Here is an 8,235-nt window from a genome sequence, read left to right on the forward strand (position 1 = left end):
TTTGTATCAATTTTGTTTACGATGGAGTTTTAATGGATCCCAACATTTGAGTAGTGTTTTTGTACCACAAGTTTGGTCACCTTGGGTTTTTATGACTAGTTTTGTTTAAGAAAATGGTAAATTTTGAATATCTCAAAAAAAAAAAAAGTGTGGACTAAAATGTCCTTACCAGACATCCACTCCACCTGAACTCCGGCCAAACATTCTTCTTTTTCTATTTTCTTCTTTCAAGTTTCAACCGGGAAAGTTAAATTAATATAAAAACAAAACAAAATACACTAAACTAAACTATTCTTCTTTTCTATTTTCTCTTATCCTTTTCTTTCTGTCTCGAAGAAGAAAGCTCTTCCCTCATTCCCCACCAAAACTGTTTTTTCGTGGATCTCTATCCTCTTCCGATCGGTATGTTTTTCTTATACAGTCTTTTTAGTTTTAGCAATAATTTTTTTTCTTTTTTTTTTTTTTTTGGTAATTTAGGGTTTAGGTTATATCTGATGAGATTTTGTTTACTTTTATGATGATTTCATCTCTATACGTGTTACATGATCTGATTTTTTAAGGTTTTTTGGATGAATTTATTTATTTTTTTGGGAGTTATTTTGTGTTTGAACTATGAACATGTAGTATTAGATAGATTGTAGCTGAAATTCGTGGTGTTTTAATGGCGTCTTTGGTTGGTAATTATACCTGGAAGTTGAAACCTGAGTAGTTTCAATCATTGTTTACAGTGAGGGGATAAATTTTAGGAGATTGATGACACGTGTTAGTAGCAATTAGGGGTTGTATGAGAACATAGGGTCAATACCATTACTGTTAGTAACCTTGATAAGAACGAAGCAGAAACTTAAATTGAAGTTACAAGCAGGTTTGTTTCGTAAATTCTGCTAGTTATGTGGTGTGAGTTAGTAGTAGTAATTAGGTTGAACAAGAATCAAAAGGTGATTAAGATGGAAGTTCTGATGATGTTAGTGAGAAATTTATGGTATAGTTGATTTTTTAGGGAAAGATATTTACATGGTGTGGTGATATTAGTGTTCATATTAACAACTAACAGCCTTGAATAAACTACGTGATGGTGTCATTATTTGGAGTATTAGATAGTTATGGTGGGAAGTATATCTGTGGTTTTATCATAGTATTCAATATTCATGTCATTAGAACTGAAGTATATGTCTTATCCCGCATGGGAATGTACGACTACAACACGTTTAGAAGTAACTGAAATAGAAACTTTAAGACTAATGGAAATATATGGTTTAATTGGAAAACCATTTCTATGGGATCTTTATATCTATCTTAACAACTAACTACTCCCCACAAGCTACATAATGATGTCACTATTGCAGTATGTTGTGCGCTTTTAATGTTGTCAGCACTTGGCATGTCATTAATACGTGTCAAAAGGCACCTTTGTCGCACTTATTATCTCAGATTAAAAGGGTGTTCCCTGAGAATAAGTGACAGAACTTCTAAGTTGGGGAGTTTTTTGTGTTTGATGCTTTTAATAGTTATATCCTGTTAATTTGCTTGAAAGTAGGAGGTTGAAACTTCAGAAGATGAATCCTTGTATGCGTGTTGGTAATTAGTTTAAGGAGAACATAGAGATAACCCAATTATTAACCTTACAAAGAACGAATAGATGACTTGGAATTATGATTAGTGCGGTTAATAGGAAATATATGATATGAACACTTTTGAGGGAAAACCCTTTTTTATAGAATGGTGAATCAATCTGAACAATTAACAGCATCGAACAACCCGTGTGTTGATGTTATGTTTTTTGCTGAATGGGTCATAAGGTGGTGGAAGTTTGCTTGCCAGTGTCTTCTTCTTGTTGTTGTTCTTGTTTGAAACATCCGCGTCATCATTGGATTCTTAGGAAGGGAACGATATAGGACTGTGTTAGTGTTGGATTTGGAGATGTAATGTTTGGAGAGGGTGTGAGCAGAGGTTTGTGTAAGAAATTAGACGAGTAGTAGCAGCACCAGGTAATTGTTGTAATGGGAGCTTTAATTGAGTGGAGGAAATGGGAGAGATGGATTGGAGAATGAGGGAGAGAGGAATTATGGTGTGTAGTGAAGAACGGGAAAAAAGAACAGCAGCTGCTGCCATTGTTGATTGTTTGTGTCCTATTACAAAAATAACAACAAAATGGAAACTAGGAAGAAGACGAGTGTAGAACTATAGATAGGACACAAAGGTTAAAAGCAGAAACATAATCAAAAACAAGAAAGAGGTCCTACCGTCGCAGGATTCAAAGTCCTGAGTGCACCACTACACCATAGAACCAGTTGTGACTTTAGGTGTTTTAGATTCTGAGAATTTCAACCATTGTGGTACCACAGTTGATTTATTGGGAACACCATTTTCACGACACCTTGATATTAATCTTAACAACTAACAGCTTCAAGCAAGCTATGTTACGATGTCGCTGTTATGGATGAAATAGTTTGTGCTCTTTTATTGTTATCAACATTCAGCATGTTAATAACTAATAGAACTTAACTAATAGATTATGCTTACGTGCCAAAAGTTTGAGAACTTCCAACTGTGAAGTTTTTCTTGTTTGATGTCTTTTTAGTAATTGTATCCTGCTGATGTGTTTAAATGTGGGAAGCTGAAACGTGCGAAATCCTATTCTTGTTTATGGGCCAGTAATGTTTTTTTTGTAAATTGGTGATGTGTGCTAGTACTTAGTAGTAAATAGTTCCAACGAGAACATATAGTTAACACAATTAGTAACCTTAAAAAGAACGAATAGACGACTTACTTGGTGTGGTTAACAGAAAATGTATGACATGTACATGTTTGTCACAGTTGCATTTGAAGGGAAACCATTCTTATAGCATGATATCTGAGCATTTAAATGGCGTAGTCCAGTAACCCATGTGATGATGTCATGTTTTTAGCGGAATGGGTCTTGTCAATGTCTTGTTATGTTCTTCTTGTTTGAAACTTCTTCGCCCTGTCATCAGATCCCGAGTTGTATGAGGAATGGAATGATATGTGACTGCCAGTGTTGGATCTGGAGCTGTAGAATCGTATTTGGAGGATCTTAGTGGAAGTTTGTGTAAGAACTTAGACGAGTAGTAGAAGCAGGATCAGGTGATGGTAGTAATGGAGCTTTGAGCGATACAACTGTAGTAAATGGAATGGGTGAGATTGGTTGAACGATGAGGGAGCGGGGATTTTTCGTGTGTAGAGAAGAACTAGAATGGAGAAAAGCAGCTGCTGTGCTTGTTGATTGGTTTTGTGTTTTCTTGTCAGAATAACAACAAATGGGAAGCTAGAAGAGGAAGTAATCTCTCACTTTGGCTAGGCTATAAGAACTATAGATAGAAGGCAAAACAGGATAAAATTAACTAAATAAGGAAAAGTTCCTACCAGGAGTAGAACCCAGGTCGCAGGATTCAAAGTCCTGAGTGCAAACCACTACACCATAGAACCAGTTGCGATGTTAGATGTGTTGGATCTGACAACTTCAAATGTCACCATCGTGGTACAACACTGGTGCCACAGTTGGTTTATTGGGAACACCATTTTTATGCGATCTTAACAACTAACAGCTAAGCAAGCTATGTGATAATGCCACAGTTGCAGTATGAGATAGTTATAGTTAAAAGTTTTTGTGCTCTTTTATTGTTATCAAGCACTTAGCATATTATTAACTACTATCACTGATATTATAAGATTGTGCTTACGTGCCAAAAGGCACCTTTCTCGCACTTTTCGTCTCAGCTTAGAAGTGTTTTTCATGAGATTAAGTTTGAGAAGTTCCAACTTCGGAGTTTTTTGTGTTTGATGTTTTTTTAATAGTTGTATCTTGTTGATCTGTGTGAATGTTGGAAGTTGAAACCTGCGGAATTCAATCCTTTCATTATAAAATATAATGTGTTTACAATTGCGATTTGGAATAAACAATGAATAATTGCGGATACAGTGATCTTGGCCTGTTAAGGTTCAAGCTGGTACCGTGACTTACTAATAATTTTATCTGAAATATATGTTGCAGCACAAAAAGGGGTTGGTTCAACAGCGCCAGATCCATCAGAGTTTCAGGCACTTGATGATGATGTTGTAGTGCCACTTGGGAAGTCGAAGAAGCACCGAGACGGAAAGGTACCATGGTCCATTTTAAGCATTTTGATTTTGTTAATATTAATTCCCAATAAGTTGGTGAAATAATACGAAAACTTGATATGTATTGGTGCATAAAACAAAAATTGAATAACCTCTGTTCATCTTTATTTTATTACAATATACAGGTAGCTGCTGCACAAGAGTGTCTAGTCTACAATGTGGATCAAATTCGTATGTGGTATCTCGTTCTTAATTCTTGGGAGTAAATATATCTCCACTTGGTAGTTTTGGTAGCGTGATAAGCAGTAGCACTGCATGTTTGATACTACCTCGGTCCTAGATACTTTGAACTATCTCCCCTGTATCTCTTTTGGTCTTTGTAGAATAGAGAAGAAGTGGGGGTAGGTTTTTTGCTAACATAGTGGAATCAAAAGGCAGTATGTGGGTTGGGGTAGTTGTCTAGTGGGTTTTCGGCAGGTATGGAGGTGTAAATAAAGTGTAAACTTCTAATTATTATTTACTGGTGTGGGACGACAACCAATGAGAGAACTCTATTTTTCAATACTCTCGCCCTAGTTGTCCACATCAGATTTTGGTGGGGCTTGAATGATGGAGGATTGAGTATTTGGTTTCAAATATGATAATTGAAACCAAGTACGATCTCCTTCATTCTGGCCTCATAAAAGGCTGATGTGGACAATTCTGGTGAGAGTATTGGAAAATAGAGCTCTCTCATTGATTCTCGCCCCACGCAACAGTTACACCTTCAACTTATCTGGCTTCCAACAAAATTAACCCCCACTTACTCGATCCACTTCCCACTTTACGGAGATGATAATCAAAACTAATCCCCCATTTCTGTCCCATACAAATAAGAAATCTCTGATCAAAACTAATTCCACTACTTCTCTCCGGTTTTCTCTTCTTCCTCATTTCTTTTTTAGAGATTGACAGTCTTTAGCAGGGATCTTTCCATTTGAAATTGTGTCAAATCTCGATTGTTCCTTTTTCTTTGTTTTAATGATTCTGTCATGTTTTGGGGTTGGATATAGGGTTTTGATGATTTTGGTTGGTTCGCTGGAAGATGAGTTCTGCACTTCCCGCATAAAATTTACACCCTTTTAACTGTTTACAAGAGGTAGTTGTCTACTTTTCTTATCTATGAATTGAACTAGCCTAAACTCATCTTTGTTATATGAGCATTGATAAGTAGAACTAGCACACAATGATAAGACTGTAATATAGACTGCTGAGTGATAGCAGTACAACTGCATGTTTGATAATACCTCGATCCTCGGAAAAATGATACTTCAACTTTTAAATTTTTGCCTAAAAATAGGCCAAATTGGAAAGGTGAAAGTTTCCATTTTCTTTGGATGGAGGGAGTGTAAAACTGCAATGTTAGTCTACCCGTGGATGTTCATTTTTGGTCTTAGACATGGGATCCAACAATCCCTCGTTAAACTGATCCTGACCTGACCGCATCTTGAGCATTGGTATCACAAGTTCATAACATGGTACCTAAACTGAGCATGATGGGAACCAAACGTGATGTTTGGATATAGGTAACCGTTTTCTTCTTTGTAAATGCGAACCGCACTTGTTGTCCACAAATTCCAAGTTTGCAATTCTTCGAACTTATGCCAAACATAACTTTCTGTTTACTTGCTGGGCTGGAATTCTATCACTAAGTAATTCTTACGGTTTTCCTGTTCAGATTTCAACTGATATTATTTTGGTTCCAAAATAAATTAATAGAGAAAGAAAATGGTCTTTTGTTGCAATATCTTAGCTAAACCATGTTGACTAACCATTAATGGGTCAAATGATAAGGCCGTCCTAAAATGTATAATAAAAAACTATTCCAGATTCTTTCTTCTGCCTTTAAACAGGATTATGCATTGTTCTTCCAGAAGGCCCGTCATCAGGTTAATGTAAAGGGGTTTAATTTGCTGATATGTTCTCAAACAGTGCAATTATGCTCTCCGTCTTCTGGGGAAGGGGTGCTTCTTTTATGTGAGGTTGTTTTCATACTTATACATACCTTATTAATAATACACGGTATGTGGTGGGAACGAAATTACCGCAAAACATCTAACATATTGTAGGGCCAAATTTTGCTGCAGAACATCTCTGATAACAGCATAACTGAATTGAGTGTTGAGTGTTTGATGTACCATAAGTTAACATATTTTCTGAGCCTTAAGCTTATTGGTTATAGCTCATTCACTGGCTTAATTTAGAAGGTCGGGTTGGAGATTTTGTATCCCACATTTATTTGTACAAGCATGGTATTCTAATACACCCTGGCGACCTATGTTTCCTTGCAATGACATCTATGAACAACATATTCACGCTCTGTGCCGAAAGGCTTGAGAATGTAAGCATTTTCTAACTTCTTCGTTGGCGGGTTGCGTGGGATGAGATGGCTGATCTACTACATTCAGATTATAACTCTGATCCGTTGCCAGAGGTGAAGCTAAGGTTCGTTCCCCTTATTCTTTCATGCATACAAGTCACATATCATGCTTTCTGGGTTAACAAGTTTTACACTATCACTTGGCAAAAACTTAGATTATGCTTTCTGGGTTAACAAGTGTAACAAGTTTTAATTGTTTTCAAGAAAAAGTATGCATCCTCCTTTGACCAACTGCTTCCCAGTTCTATTTTACTTGTGAATCACTAATTCCTCTTGCCCGTCAAAACTGCTCTTATTTTTCGTTTCAACTGCTTCTGAATCATGACACATTGGTTACACCTATCTTCTCTTTAAGGGTATTCAGTTTCTAATATCTAGGATTTACAGTATGTTTTGCAGTTTTACTAGGGAAGTAATTAAGATGGGTAAATAACAATTTTTATTTGTTTTCATGTTTTCATGTTTTTTATTTGTTTTTAGGAAAAAGTATGCATCCTCCTTTGAGCTTGCATAGGCACCCCATGTGCGCGAAGGTATTTAACTTCACTTGTGCATCTTACCTTCAATTCTATGCTTGATTTTTCCCGCAATAATTTATGTTTTCCTCCTTTAGCATTCTATCTGAAAGCAAAAACAGTTCCTGAATTTTTGTAATCCATTATGGTCCTGGAAATCTGAGTTAGTTGTTTTGCTCCAAAAGGAAAAAAAAATGGTGAAAAGACGATGATCATGATAATACTGGCATGCTTTTGTGCAGATAATCAAAGAATTCCAAAAATGTCACATAGAACATCCTTATGCAAAATTCTTTGGTGAGTGTACAGATCTGAAGATTAAACTCGACCGTTGTTTCCGTCAAGAAGTGAGTTTTTGCTTTCAATTTTTGCTTTCCATTGTCCATTACCAGGTTCTTAATTGAGAAGCTCACATATGTATTCTCTTTTATTACATAGAAAGCTGTGAAGCGAAAGCAAATTTTGAAGAGGGTAAAAAGTTGGAGAGGTTACAAGCTTACAGAAAAGAAACCGCCTAAGCAGAGCAATGACTGAAATCATAGACAGAAGAGAAGACTGAAGGCACACACTGTTAGGTTCAAGTCTAAATTTGCTCTTCTTCTTTTGGTACTAATGAAGGATGACATGGACCAGACTATTATTTTAAAATGGAGGGAGTAGTAAATTTTTCTGATCACGATAAAATGATAAAAAAAAAATACCCAAGGTGTTGAATTCTTATAGTCCTACTATTGTTATTCTTTTTTTTGTTTTTTTTCCCGTAAGTTCAAATTCATTCAAAAGACTTAGGGAGCTAGTAACTCTTACATCACTATTGTTATTTCTTTTTTATTTTGTTTTTTTCTTTCCCGTAAGTTCAAATTCATTGAAAAGACTAACTTAGGGAGCTAGTAACTCTTACATCACTGTTAGTAGAGCTTTCTAATGCTGGATTAAACTGTCTATCCCTTGCATTAGATATATCTACTTTTAAATTTTGCAAAATACAAATAGGTGGATCAATGACCCAATCAACAGAGTTAAGAAAAGTTTTAGCCTCTTTTGCAAGAGTGTCTAACACATTGTTAGCCGTTATAGGAATGTTAAAAAAAACCCAAAAAATTTTGACAACTTGAAAAAATTCTTTTAAGCTTCGTCCATAACAACTTGATTCTGCCAGGAAATTTAGGATGGCCTTCCATTTAAGTAACCAAATAAATTCTTGCAATCACATTCCATGCT

The 8,235-nt window shown here is 35.8% G+C and overlaps 1 long non-coding RNA gene across 8 annotated transcripts; it reads left to right on the forward strand.

Moving 5' to 3' along the window:
• The first annotated feature begins 276 nt into the window (after window positions 1–276).
• LOC113355167 lies at window positions 277–7,834 on the forward strand. Of its 8 annotated transcripts, XR_003362189.1 has the most exons (8): window positions 277–402; window positions 4,013–4,119; window positions 4,266–4,311; window positions 5,133–5,218; window positions 5,973–6,564; window positions 6,980–7,032; window positions 7,257–7,361; window positions 7,453–7,834. It is a non-coding gene; the product is annotated as an uncharacterized LOC113355167 (long non-coding RNA). The 8 variants fall into 8 exon arrangements; XR_003362185.1 differs by having other exon boundaries at window positions 4,266–6,101; window positions 6,207–6,564; XR_003362186.1 differs by having other exon boundaries at window positions 4,266–5,218.
• Window positions 7,835–8,235: the final 401 nt, after the last annotated feature.

This window comes from Papaver somniferum, chromosome 3 (genome assembly GCF_003573695.1).
Source record: "Papaver somniferum cultivar HN1 chromosome 3, ASM357369v1, whole genome shotgun sequence".
Classification (NCBI taxonomy): Eukaryota; Viridiplantae; Streptophyta; class Magnoliopsida; order Ranunculales; family Papaveraceae; genus Papaver; species Papaver somniferum.